The 15,148-nt window shown below is 36.8% G+C and overlaps 1 long non-coding RNA gene across 1 annotated transcript in view; it reads left to right on the top strand.

Moving 5' to 3' along the window:
- Positions 1 to 15,148, top strand: part of LOC116869887 — a 42,004-nt gene that overhangs the window by 10,552 nt on the left and 16,304 nt on the right. Inside the window, exon 3 of the long non-coding RNA XR_004383129.1 lies at positions 1,994 to 1,997. This is a non-coding gene — a long non-coding RNA (uncharacterized LOC116869887). The remainder of the gene's footprint in view (positions 1 to 1,993; positions 1,998 to 15,148) is intronic.

Raw genomic sequence — 15,148 nt, 5'->3', positions numbered from 1 at the left:
TCCTGCACAAATTCTAGCAGTTTTTGAGTGGAGTCTTTTGGGTTTTCCACATAAAGAATCATATCATCTGCAAAGAGTGATAGTTTGACTTCTTCTTTGCTGATTTGGATGCCTTTAATTTCTTTTTTGTTGTCTGATTGCTGAGGCTAAGACTTCTAGTACTATCTTGAATAGCAGTGGTGATAATGGACATCCCTGCCATGTTCCTGACGTTAGCGGAAAAGGTCTCAGTTTTTCTCCATTGAGAATGATATTTGCTGTGGGTTTTTCATAGATGGCTTTGATGATATTGAGGTATGTACCCTCTATCCCTACACTTTGAAGAGTTTTGATCAGGATGGGATGCTGTACTTTGTCAAATGCTTTTTCAGCATCTATTGAGAGTAACATGTGGTTCTTGTTCTTTCTTTTATTAATGTGTTGTATCACATTGATTGATTTGCGGATGTTGAACCAAACTTGCAGCCCTGAAATAAATCCCACTTGGTTGTGGTGAACAATACTTTAATGTACCGTTGGGTCCTATTTGCTAGTATTTTGGTGAGAATTTTTGCATCTGTGTTCATCAAGGATATTGGTCTGTAATTCTTTTTTTATTATTATTTTTATTTGACAGAGAGAGAGATATCACAAGTAGGCAGAGAGGCAGGCAGAGAGAGAGAGGGGAGGAAGCAGGCTCCCTGTGGAGCAGAGAGCCTGATGCGGGGCTCGATCCCAGGACCCTGGGATCATGACCTGAGCCGAAGGCAGAGGCTTTAACCCACTGAGTCACCCAGGCGCCCCTGTAATTCTCTTTTTTTGATGGGATCTTTGTCTGGTTTTGGGATCAAGGTAATGCTGGCCTCATAAAATGAGTTTGGAAGTTTTCCTTCCATTTCTATTTTTTGGAACAGTTTCAGGAGAATAGGAATTAATTCTTCTTTAAATGTTTGGTAGAATTCCCCTGGGAAGCTGTCTGGCCCTGGGCTCTTGTTTGTTGGGAGATTTTTGATGACTGCTTCAGTCTCCTTACTGGTTATGGTTCTGTTCAGGTTTTCTATTTCTTCCTGGTTCATTTGTGGTAGTTTATGTGTCTCTAGGAATGCATCCATTTCTTCCAGATTGTCAAATTTGCTGGCATATAGTTGCTCATAATATGTTCTTTTAATGGTTTGTATTTCTTTGGTGTAGGTTGTGATCTCTCCTCTTTCATTCATGATTTTATTTATTTGGGTCCTTTCTCTTTTCTTTTTGTTAAGTCTGGCCAGGGGGTTATCAATCTTAATTCTTTCAAAGAACAAGCTCCTAGTTTCATTGATTTGTTCTATTGTTTGTTGTTGTTGTTGTTGTTGTTGGGTTTTTTGTTTTTTTTTGTTTGTTTGTTTGTTTGTTTTGGTTTGGTTTGGTTTGGTTTGGTTTCTATTTCATTGATTTCTGCTCTGATCTTCATTATTTCTCTTCTCCTGCTGGGTTTAGGCTTTCTTTGTTGTTCTTTCTCCGGCTCCTTTAGGTGTCAGGGTAGGTTGTGTATTTGAGACCTTTCTTGTTTCATGAGAAAGATTTGTATCGCTATGTATTTTCCCTCAGGACAACATTTGCTGTGTCCCACAGATTTTGAACCATTGTGTTTTCATTATTATTTGTTTCCATGAATTTTTTCAATTCTTCTTTAATTTCCTGGTTGACCCATTCATTCTTTAGAAGGATGCTCTTTAGCCTCCATGTATTTGGGTTCTTTCCAAATTTCCTCTTGTGATTGAGTTCTAGCTTCAGAGCATTGTGGTCTATGCAGGAAATGATCCCAATTTTTTGGTACTGGTTGAGATCTGATTTATGACCCAGGGTGATTTATTCTGGAGAATGTTCCATGTGTACTAGAGAAGAATGTGTATTCTGTTGCTTTGGGATGGAATGTTCTGAATATATCTGTGATGTCCATCTGGTCCAGGGTGTTATTTAAGGCCTTTATTTCCTTGTTGATCTTTTGCTTGGATGATCTGTCCATTTCAGTGAGGGGGGTGTTAAAGTCCCCTGCTATTATCGTATTATTGCTGATGCGTTTCTTTGATTTTGTTATTAATTGGTTTGTATAGTTGGCTGCTCCCACGTTAGGGGCATAGATATTTAAAATTGTTAGATCTTCTTGTTGGACAGACCCTTTGAGTATGATATAGTGTTCTTCCTCATCTCTTATTATAGTCTTTGGCTTAAAACCTAATTTATCTGATATAAGGATTGCAACCCCAGCTTTCTTTTGATGTCCATTAGCATGGTAAATTGTTTTCCACCCCCTCACTTTAAATCTGGAGGTGTCTTTGGGTCTAAAATGAGTTTCTGGTACACAGCATATTGATGGGTTTTGGTTTTCTATCCATTCTGATACACTGTGTCTTTTGATTGGGGCATTTAGCCCTTTTACATTCAGGGTAACAGTTGAGAGATAAGAATTTAGTGCCATTGTATTGCCTGTAAGATGACTGTTACTGTATATTGTCTCTGTTCCTTTCTGGTCTACTACTTTTAGGATGTCTCTTTGCTTAGAGGACCCCTTTCAATATTTCCTGTAGAGCTGGTTTGGTGTTTGAAAATTCTTTCAGTTTTTGTTTGTCCTGGAAGCTTTTTATCTCTCCTTCTATTTTCAGTGATAGCCTAGCTGGATATAGTATTCTTGGCTGCATGTTTTTCTCGTTTAGTGCTCTGAATATATCATGCCAGTTCTTTCTGGCCTGCCAGGTCTCTGTGGATAAGTCTGCTGCCAATTTAATATTTTTGCCATTGTATGTTACAGACTTCTTGTCCTGGGCTGCTTTCAGGATTTTCTCTTTGTCACTAAGACTCGTAAGTTTTACTATTAGATGACGGGGTGTGGACCTGTTCTTATTTATTTTGAGGGGGGTTCTCTGCACCTCCTGGATTTTGATGCTTGTTCTTTTTGCCATATTACAGAAATTCTGTACAATAATTCGCTCCAATATACCTTCTGCCCCCTCTCTCTTTCTTCTTCTTCTGGAATACCAATTATTCTAATGTTGTTTCATCTTATGGTATCACTTATCTCTCAAATTCTCCCTTCGTCGTCCAGTAGTTGTTTGTCTCTCTTTTGCTCAGCTTCTTTATTCTCTGTCATTTGGTCTTATATATCACTAATTTTCTCTTCTGCCTCATTTATCTTAGCAGTAAGAGCCTTCATTTTTTATTGCACCTCATTAATAGCTTTTTTGATTTCACCTTAGTTAGATTTTAGTTCTTTTATTTCTCCAGAAAGGGCTTTTATTTCTCCACACAGCGTTTCTCTAATATTCCATGCCCTTTTTGAGCCCAGCTAGCTACCTTGAGAATCATCATTCTGAACTCTAGATCGGACATATTACCAATGTCTGTATTGATTATGTCCCTAGCCTTTGGCACTGCCTCTTGTTCTTTTTGTTTTTTTTTTTTGTTTTTTTTTTTTTTGTTTTTTTTTTGTGGTGAGTTTTTCTGCCTTGTCATTTTATCCAGATAAGAATATATGAAGAAGAGAATAAAATACTAAAAGGGTGGAAAGACCCCAGGAAAATGTGCATCAACTAAATCAGAAGAGACCCCAAATCGTGGGGGGAAGAAAGGGGATAAAAAGGAATTAAAAAAAATTTTTTTTTAATAAAAAGAAAAAGAAAATATATATATTAGACTGCTGAGTAGAATAGAGCCACCCACTTAATTTTGGGAGTATTTTGGTCTCTTAGAAGAAACTACCTCCCAAAATTTTAAAGAAAAAAAAATTATATATATATATATATATATATATATACACACACACACACACATACATATATGTATACACACACACACACAGAGAGAAATAAGGGTAAACATGATGAAGGGATGAAATATGACTATAAGGATGAAATTTTTTTTTTTAATTCTAAAATGGAGTTGATAAGATAAGTTGGTTGGGAACAAGAAGAAAAGGAAAGTGGAGACAGTTTGTTCAGGCTGGAGACTAGAACAAAGCCCTGTGCTAGATTTAGGGTATATTTTGATCTATTAGAAGAAATTGTATCTCAAAATTTTTTAGAAGAAAAAACCCTATGTGTATACAAAAAAATAAAGTTAGATACAATGAAGGATAAAATATGACTATAATAATGAACGTTCAAAAAGATTTTTTTTAATGAAAGGTATTGTTAAGATAAACTAGTTTAAAAATGTTAAAAGAGGAAAAAATAAAATTTTTAAAAATCAGAATAAGAAAAAAAAATTAAAAAATTAATTAACTTTGTAAGACTAAAGAATCATGGGGAGAAAGCCATGACTTCCATGCTTTGCTTTCTCCTCCTCTGGAATTCCGCTGTTCTCCTTGATAAGTGAACTTGGTCTTGGCTGGATTTCTTGCTGATCTTCAGGGGGAGGGGCCTGTTGTAGTGATTCTCAAGTGTCTTTGCCCGAGGCAGAATTGTGCTGCCCTTGCCAGGGGCCAGGCTAAGTAATCTGCTCGGGTAAGGTCTTGGGAGTTATTGTTCCCTGAACGCTTTCCATAGAGCTCTGGAGGATGGGAATGAAAATGGCAGCTTCCCAGTCTCCGGCCTGGAGGAGGTGAGAGCTTGGGGCCCCACTCCTTAGTGCGCCCTCAGAGAAAAGCACTCAATCACTCCCATCTCCCTGGTCTCCGGCCATGCTCTGAGCTCACCTGGCCTGTAACCGAGCATTTCTGTCTCTGGAACACAGCCTCATTTGGAGTCTCCAAACCCAGCAGATCCCTGCCGCTCTTCCAGGGTGTCTCCCTGGATCTGCCACTTATGGGGTCCCCGTTCAGAGAGCAGTGGCTTGACTGTGCTGTGGATCACAGTTTAAGGTAACCCCGAGCTGAGAGCTCACTCCTCGCCTCTATCTCTGTAGCTGGCTTCCCCACTGGCAAGCTCTACTCCACTCAGACACCCCCAATCCTTCTGTGACCCCGTGGGACCTGAGACCACACTGTCCCCATGATGTCTCCACCCCCTCTTAGCCTCGGGAGCAATGTCCCTCAGTGGAGCAGACTTCCAAAAGTTCTGATTTTGTGCTCTGTCGCTCCACCCCTTGCCGGGAGCTGTCTCTTGCCGGGAGCTGGCCCTGTTGCTTTGGGGCCACTTTGGATTCAGTTCTCCACAGGTCCTACCTTTCAGAAAGTGGTCGATTTTCTGTTACTAGAATTGCTCTTCTTCTCGTTGATCTCCTGTTGGATTTGTAGGTGTTCAGAATGCTTTGATAAACTATCTAGCTGATGTCCGGCTACCTGATGTCATCTCAGCCTGCTACTCCTGTGCCGTCTTGACTCCTCTCTAGCAAATTAAAGTTAAAGAAAATATAATAAGGTTCTAATACATATAAGAGAATAAATCATTGAAATAAAAACCAAACATACAAAAAAAGGAATCAAGAAAAAGTTGATACTTTACAAAGATTAAAATTAACCCCTGAGCAAGATCGACCCAGTTGAGAGAAAGAACCCACTGATATTAGAAATGAAAAAGATGACATCAATACAGAATTTTAAAACATTAAAAAGAAAATAAGGGATTACTATTAACTACCTTATACCATTAATTTGACAATGTTGATGAAATAGATAAATTTCTTGAAAAATTTAACTTGTTAAAACTGATCTAAGAAGAAATAGAACATTATAATTGTCCTATATCTCTTGAATAAATTGAAAGCATCTTTAAAAATCGAAGAAAATACCACACCCAAATGACTTCACTGGTAGGTTTTTCTAATCGTTGAAGATGAACTAGTGCAAATTCTACACAAACTTTTCTAGAAAATAGTAAAGGAAACTTCTCAAACATTTTAAAGACAGCTTAAACATAGTAGCCAAACCTGACAAGGACAGCACTAGAAAAGAAAGTCATGTTACAATATATCTCATTAACATAGGTGTAAACAATCCTAAATTGGATATTATAAAATTGAATTTAGAGACATATTAATAAAATAATACATTATGACCAAAGGTTTTATTTCATAAATGCAATGTTGTTTTAACATTCAAAAATCAGAATAATTTACCACATTACAGAAGAATAAAAAAGACCCAAACTGAAAAGCAAGAAGAAAATAGAATTTTAAAAAATAAGGAGAGATTAAGGAATATCTTGAACAATATCAAGTGAACATTCATATTATAGAGTTCCCAGAAAAAGAAAGGAGAAAGGGTCAGAAAACTTATTTGAAGAAATAATAACTAAAACTTCCCTAGCCTAAGAAAGAAAAAGGCATCCAGATTCAGGAATCACAGAGAGTTCCAGATGAGATGACACGGCAGACAGCACCATAATAATTAAAATGTCAAAGATTAAAAAGAAAGAGAAAATTTAAATAGCAGTAAGAGAAGCAAATAGTTACATACAAATATTAACATACCTAAAGGGAGAAATTGACAGTAACACAATATTAGTAGGGGACTTTAACACCCCATTCACGCCAATGGATAAATCATCCAGACAGAAAATCAATAAGGAAAGAATGTCTTTGAATGATACATTATACTGGATAGACTTCACAGATATTTACAGAACATCCCATCCAAAACCAGAATACATATTCTTGTCAAGTGCACATAAAACATTCTTCAGGGTAGGGGCGCCTGGGTGGCTCAGTGGGTTAAGCCACTGCCTTCGGCTCAGGTAATGATCTCAGGGTCCTGGGATCGAGCCCCACATCGGGCTTTCTGCTTAGCAGAGAGCCTGCTTCCTCCTCTCTCTCTGCCTGCCTCTCTGCCTGCTTGTGATCTCTCTCTGTCAAATAAATAAATAAAATCTTAAAAAAAAAACAAAACATTCTTCAGGGTAGATCACATGTGAGGCCACAAAGAAAGTTTTGATGAGAAGATTGAAATCATATCATGCCTCTTTTACCCCAATGGTATGAAAGTAGAAATCAATCACAAGGTAAAAAAAAAAAAAAACAACAAAACAAAACAAAAACCAAAACAAAACAAAAAAAAACTGGCAGTTATGTCTGGGTGGCTCAGTCAGTTATGTGTCTGCTCTCAGCTCAGATTATGATCTCCAGGTCCTGGGATCAAGCCTTGCATTGGGCTCTCTGCTCAGCTGAGAGTCGGCTTCTCCCTTTCCCTCTGTGATCTCTCTTGCTTTCCCCCTTTCTCAAATAAATAAATAAAATCTTTTTTAAAACTCTACAACATGTGGAGGCTAAAGAACATGCTACCAAAGGGTCAATAAAGAAATCAAAGTGGAAACAACAGCAAAAAAAAAAAAATAATAATAATAATAATCATAAATGGAGACAAATGTAAATGAAAACACAATGGTCCAAACTCATTGGGACAAAGCAAAAACATTTCTAAGGAGGAAATGTATAGCAATACAGGCTTCCCTCAAGAAATAAGAAAATTTTCAAATAATCTAAACTATAACTAAAGAAACTAGGGGGGAAAAGAACAAACAAAACCCAAGGTTAGTACCAGGAACAAAATAATAAAGAGCAGAGCAAAAATAAATGAAATAGAGACTAAAAGGAAAAAAAAGAAGATTAATGAGAGGGAGCTAAGATGGCCATGAAGTAGGAAGACACTAGGCTTGCCTCATCCTTCAAACACAGCTACATAACTCAAATTTTAAATACCAAAGAAATCGACCTAAGGACTGACGGAAAAAAAACCCACACAACTAGCGGGAGAGAAGAGGCCATATTGAGGAATGAAGGAAGTGTGCAGACAGGATATGGTTTGGGAAAGAAACAAATCAAGGGTGATGTAGTGGGGAGGAAGTCCTGGATATGGAGAAAGGTGAGAGAGAATGGAGTACACAGGAATACACACAATGAGAGCACTTGCACAAAGCCATTGGCTAGGAAAATGAGAGGGGCTGATTTTCATGAGTTTTTGCAACCAGTTGGACTGAAAGACTGGAGTTTTATAAGTCAGCGGGCTTGACTAAGATAGATGCCTGAGATGTTGCCCTGTCCTGGAGAGAAGACACTCAAGCAACCCCATGGCAGACAGTGCCATCTGACAATTTACTAATGTGTGTGGGAAGAGACTGCTCTTCTTGGAGCACATCTGTGAGAGATGGCATTTGGAGAGTTGCATCTCCAGGGACAAAAAGGGCTGGTGGGTGCCATTTCCCTTCCCCACCTCTCAGCATAGGTGCAGAGACACCTACTGAGTGCAGCTAACCAGGACACTGGCTGTTTAGCTTTGTTCCAAATCCCGCAAGCCTGCACTCTGGCTCAACTGCCCTTTTGGGTCAAACCTTCATCAGTCTCACCATAGTGAGACCCTCCCCCTAAATACCAGTGCAGATCCTCGCCACACCAGGTACCTAAATTTTGGAGCTTTGTAAGTCAGCAGACTTGGATGGGATAGAGCTTGAAGTGTACTGCAGTGCTCCAGGAAAGCAACCAACCAACCCAAACACAGACAGCATGAAAACAGTGATGTGAAAAATTCCTGGGATATCTGAAGGGGAAATTATTGGCTCTTTTGAGGGTGCTTCCCTGTGAGCAGCAAGCACAGAGTTCCCTCTCTGGGGAGAAGGAAGTTGGCTGGCACCATTTCCCTCCCCAACCTCTCAACATAAACCAACATCAATAAACAACACAGCACCAACACTAGCTGCCTAACCTGCTTACACCAAGTCCCACCTCTCTGCACTCTATTGGTACTGCTTTTTCTGGGAAGGTGTGCTTAAGGCCCAGGACAGTGGACCTTTTCCCCAGAAGACAAGCAAAACCCCTTGCACACACCACATCTATCTCCTATAGAGATCTGCAAGGCTTCAGTTCTAGTGGAAATAGCATCAGGTCTCAATTAACATACAGACTAGAGCACACCTACTTAAAACTCTCCACACTCTGGCCAAACACTGTCCACTGCAGGCAAGGAGAGCCTCTGAAGAACCCTTGCTTCTCTTTGCAAGAGACTCATTTTAGTTCCAAAGACACCTCCAGATTGAAAGGGAGAGGGTGAGAAGTGACTTATCCTGCTAATGGACATCAGAAGAAAGCCAGGGGTGGCAATCTTTATATTAGATAAGTTAGATTTAAACCAAAACTGTAATAAGAGATGAAGAAGGACACTATATCATAATTAAAGAGTTTATCCAACAAAAAGATTTAACAATTGTAAATATTTATGCCTACAATTTGGGAGCACCCAAATATAGAAAATGATTAATAACAAACAAAGAAACTCACCAATAATACAATAATAGTAGTAGGAGACTTTAACACCCCACTCATATCAATCAATGTACAGATCATCTAAGCAGAAAATCAGCAAGGAAACAGTGGCTTTGAATGACACACTGGATCAGATGGACTCAACATTTCTTCCTAAAGCACCAGAATATACACTCTTCTCAAGTGCACATAGGACATTCTCCAGAATAGATCAATACTAGGTCACAAATCAGGCCTCAACAAGGACAAAAGATTGAAATCATTTCATGCATATATTCAGACTGCCATGCCATGAAACTGGAAGTCAACCACAAGAAAAAAATTTGGAAAGATCACAAATACATGGAGGCTAAACAACATGCTACTAAAGAATGAGTGGGTCAACCAGGAAATCAATGAAGAAATTAAAAAAATACACCGAACAAATGAAAATGAAAACACAATGGTCCAAACCTTTGGAATGCAGCAAAAGCAGTCCCAAGAGAGAAGTAGATAGCAATACAGGCCTATCTCAAGAAGCAAGAAAAATCTCTAACAAATAAAAAACCTAACCTTAAACCTAAAGGAGTTAGAAAAAGAACAACAAACAAAGCCTAAAACCAGTAGAAGAAGGGAAATAATAAAGATCAGAACAGAAATAAATGATATAGGAGCACCAGAGTTGTGCAGTTGGTTAAGTGTCTGACTCTTGGTTTCAGCTTAAGTTTTGATCTCAGGATCCTGGGATTGAGTCTTACATTGGGCTCCACATTCAGCATGGAGTATGCTTGAGATTTTCTCTCTCTTCTTCCTCTGCCTCTCCTGCTTATGCTTCCCCCCACTCTCTCTCAAATAAATAAATAAAATCTTGAAAGAAAGAAAGAAAGAAAGAAAGAAAGAAAGGATGTAGAAACTAAAAAAAAAAAAAGAGCATCAGTGGAATTAAGAGCTGGTTCTTTGAAAATTTTTAAAAATTGATAAATGCCTAGTCAAATTTATCAATAGAAAGGCCTGAACAAAAAAAAATCACAAATGAGAGAGAAGAAATAACCAATACCACAGAAATACAAACAATTATAAGAGAATATTATGAAATTTATATGCTAACAAATTGGAGTATCTGGAAAAAATAGATCAATTCCTAGAAACACATGAACTACCAAAACTGAAACAGGAAGAAATAAAAACTTGAACAGACTGATAACCAGCGAAGAAATTGAATCAGTAATAAAAAATCTCACATCAAACAAAATTCCAGGGCCACATGGCTTCCCAGGGGAATTCTACCAGACATTTAAAGAAGAGTTAAAGAAGAGTTAACTTTAACTTTTAACTTTAAAGAAAAGTTAACTCCAACTATTCCAAAAAATAGAACTCAAAGGAAAACTTCCAAACTCATTCTATGAGGCCAGTATTACCTTAGTTCCAAAACCAAAGACACCACTAAAAAAGAGAATTACAGGCCAATATCCCTGATGAACATGGATACAAAAATTCTTTACAAAATATTAACAAATTGAATCCAACTATATATTAAGAGTCATTTATCATGATGAAGTGGGATTTATTACTGGGCTGCAAGGGTGGTTGAATATTTGCAAATCAGTCAACATGATACACCACATTAATAAAAAAAAAGAAGGATAAGAATCACATGATCCTCTCAATATATGCAGAAAAAGCATTTGACAAAATACCATGTCCATTCATGATAAAAACCCTCAACAAAAGGCTAGAGAGAACATATCTCAACATAATAAAGGCCATATACAAAAAGCCCCACAGCTAATATCATCCTCAATGTGGATAAACTGAGAGCTTTTCCTCTATGGTAAGGAACACAACTCAGATGTCCACTCTCACCATGGTTATTTAACATAGTACTGGAAGTCCTACCCTTAGCAATCAGACAAGAAAAATAAATATAAGGCACCCAAGTTCAGTAGTAAGAAGTCAAACTTATACTATTTGCAGATGGCATGATACTCTATATATAAAACCCAAGAGACTCCACCAAAAAGTTGCTAGAACTGATACAGAAATTCCATAAAGTCACAGGATACAAAAACCAAGGTACAGAAACCTGTGGCATTTCTACACACCAATAATAAAGAAGCAGGAAGAGAAAGCAAGGAATCAATTCCATTTATAATTGCACCAAAACCCATAAGATATGTAGGAATAAACCTAACCAAAGAGGTAAAATATCTGTATTCTGTAAACTATAAAACCCTAATGAAAGAAATTGAAGATGACACAAAAATGGAAAAACATCCCATGCTCATGGATTAGAAGAACAAATATTGCTAAAATATGTATACCACCCAAAAGCAATCTACACATTTAATGCAATCTGTATCAAAATAGGACCAGAATTTTTCACAGAGCTAAAACAAACAATACTAAAATTTGCGGGACCACAAAAGACCCCAAATACCCAAAGCAATCTTGAAAAAGGAAAGAAAACCTGGAGGCATCACAATTCTGGACTTCAAGCTGTATTACAGAGCTGTAGTCATCAAGACAGTGTGGTGCTGGCACAAAAACACACATAAATCAATGGAACAGAATAGAGAACCCAGAAACAAACCAACAACTATATAGTCAACTAATCTTCAACAAAGCATGGAAAAAAGACAGTTTATTCAACAGATGGTGTTGTGAAAACTGAACAGTAACAGGCCAAAGAATGAAAATAGACCACTTTTTTACACCATACACAAAATAAATTCAAAATGGATAAAAGACCTAAACGTGAGACCGGAAACCATCAAAATCCTAAATAAGAATACAAGCAATAGTCTCTTTGACATTGGCCATAAAACTTCCTACTAGATATGCCTCCCGAGGCAAGAGAAACAAAAGCAAAAATGAACTATTGGGACTTCATCAGATAAAAAAAACTTCTGCACAGTGAAGGAAACAACAAAACTAAAAGGCTACAGAATGGGAGAAGATTTTTGTAAATGACATACCTGGTAAGAGATAGTATCTAAAACACATAAAGAACTTATAAAACTCAACACCCCAAAACAAAGAAATCCAATTTAAAAATGAGCAGAAGACATAAACATTTTTCCAAAGAAGACACTACAGATGGCTAAGATGCATGAAAAGATGCTCAACATCACTTACCATCAAGGAAATACAAATCGAACTACAATGAGATATCACCTTACACCTGTCAGAAGGGCTAAATTTAACAACACAGAAAACAACAGTTGTTGGAAAGGATGTGGAGAAAGGGGAACCCTCTTGTACTGTTGGTAGGAATGCAATTGGTGAAGCCAGTGTAGAAAACAGTATGGAGGTTCCTCACAAAGTTAAAAATAGTACTACCCTATGATCCAGCAATTGCATGCTATTTGAAGGATGCAAAATACTGATACAAATACTGATTTAAAGGGATACATTGTGTTCCAATGTTTATAACAGCATTATCAACAATAGCCAAATTATGTGAAGAGCCCAAATGCCCATCAACTTGTGAATGGATAAAGAAGTGATATATAAAAAAATATATTTGTATATCTAAATATATATATATATATATTTAGATCTATAATGGAATATTACTCAGGCATAAAAAAGAATGAAATTTTGCCATTTGCAACAATGTAGATGGAGCTGGCGAAGTAAATTCTCGTGGTGTACTAATGAACAATTCTAATACTGCTATACATGCATACTGGAATTGAACAATTTTGTAAATGGATAGTGGATGGTGGGAGCCAGGTTCCTTATCACTGGAGTAGGAATTCATAGATATGAAGAGGAGACTAGAATACTCCATGTGGGAGGGATAGAATTGAAGACAGTAAGAACATGATATACATACAGATAGCTACATACAGAAATATTTATAATATATGTATATAGGGGTTGGTATACACACATATATTTCTTTCCTCTTCTGATTGACAGTCTAAAAGAAATCACACTATGCAGTAGCAGCAAACACACATGCTGGCTGGACCTTGATTAGTAAGAGTTACCAATGGTCAAAGCTAGAATACTTTGAGCAAGAAAATTAATAAATTGGATTATAACATAATTGGATGATAACCAAAATTATAAGATATATCCATGAGTCCATATTAATACAAATAAATGATTGAATAAATAAATAGGAAGAGACAAATGTCTTACACAGAAAATTCCAAATAAATATGTAGACATTCCACTCTAAAGGATGGGAAGCATAACTCCCACTCATTAAGTGTGAGCTCCACAAAATGACTTCTTTCCAAACAATACAGCATAAAAAGGGAAAAAGTAGAATTCAACTACTTAATCCAATTGATCAAGGTCAACATCAACAGTCATATTTACACTGTGTCCTTGATATGATGTGATGAAAATGGCACTTTCCCTCTGTGATCTTCCGCCTCAAACCCATAACTCCAATCTAATCATGATTTTAAAGATTTTATTTATTTGTTTGGAGGGGAGGGGCAGAGGGAGAGAAAGAGAGAATCTTAAGCAGGTTCCACACCCAGCCTAGAGCCCCACATGGGGCTTGATCTCATGACCCTGAGATCATGACCTGAGCCGAAACCAAGAGTCAGATGCTCAATTGACTGAGCCATCCAGCTGTCCCTAATCATGGTTTTAAAAATCAGGCACATTCCATTAGAGGGACATCCTACTGTGTACCTGACAAGTATTCTTTAAACAGCCAAAGTCATTAAAAATAAGAATCTGAGAAACTACCACAGATAAGAGGAGCCTAAGAAGACATGACAACTAAATGTAACATGATATTGTAGATGGAATCCTGGAACAGAAAAGAGACTATTGGGTAAAAACCAAATCTGAATAAACTATGGATGTTAGTTAATAATAATGTATCAGTATTGGTCCATAAATTGTAACAAATGTACCATACTGATGTAAGATAATAATAGGGGAAACTGTCCATGGAGTATATGGAAACTGTACCATCTGTTCAGCTTTTCTATACATCTAACCTGTAGTCTACTAATTTTTAAAAGCCAAAAAATTCAGTTACCTGTACTTGTGTGGGTCTATTCCTCTCTACTCTTTCACTGATCTTGCATGTATTCCTTCACTATACCACACTGTGTTTATTACTGTAATGTTAGAATATGTCTTAAAATTGAGTGGTATGGGTCCAACTATTTGTTCAAAAGTTTTAACTATTCTAGCTACTTTGCTTTTCTCTAGAAATTTTAGAATTGACTTGTCTATATTTACCAAAATTTTTTGGAGATTTTGATTGGAATTATACCAAGCTTATGTATGAATTTGGGAAGAACTGATCTCCTTACAATATTGATTCTCCTTATTCATGAATGTGGTGTGTTTCTCTATATATTTAGAACTATTTTAATTTTTTACCAGCCATTCATAGTTTGCAACAGATATTGTATACATGTTTTGTAAGATTACTCCATTTTTATACCTATCACAAGTTTTATTTTAATTTTGGTTTACAATTGTACATTGCTAGTATATAAAAATACAATTTGTCTTTGCTTGTTGATCTTGTGACTTTGCCAAACTTTTATTAGTTTTAGAGGATGTTTCTGGCAGAATCTTTGAAATATTTTATTTAGATAATCATATAACCTGTAAATAGGGACAGTTTTATTTCTTCCTTTCCCATGTGTATAGCTTTTTTTTTTCCTGTCTTCTTGCACTGACTAGGTCTTCCAATATGATGTTGAATAGGAGTGGTGAGAGTGGATATCCTTGCCTCATTCCTGATTTTATGGGGAAAGTATAATGCTAGTTAGAGGTTTCCAGATACTCTTTATCAGATTAAAACAATTTCTTTCTATTCCAAGCTTGCTGAGAGGTTTATGTTTTTATTTGTTTATTTATTTATGTATTTATTTTGGTGAATAGACATTAAATTTTGTCAAATACTTCTCTGTATCAATACATAGTGATCATGTGTTTTTCTTCATACTGGATTACATTCATTGATTTTCAAATGTTAAACCACACTTGCATGCCCAGGAAAAATCCCACTTTGTCATGTTATTTATACTTACTGTTT

The sequence above is a fragment of the Lontra canadensis genome, unplaced genomic scaffold (genome assembly GCF_010015895.1).
Source record: "Lontra canadensis isolate GAN:19392208 unplaced genomic scaffold, GSC_riverotter_1.0 scaffold21, whole genome shotgun sequence".
NCBI classification, from domain to species: domain Eukaryota; kingdom Metazoa; phylum Chordata; class Mammalia; order Carnivora; family Mustelidae; genus Lontra; species Lontra canadensis.
The sequence above is the reverse complement of the archived record's forward strand: the minus strand, read 5'-3'. Positions and strand labels throughout refer to the sequence as shown.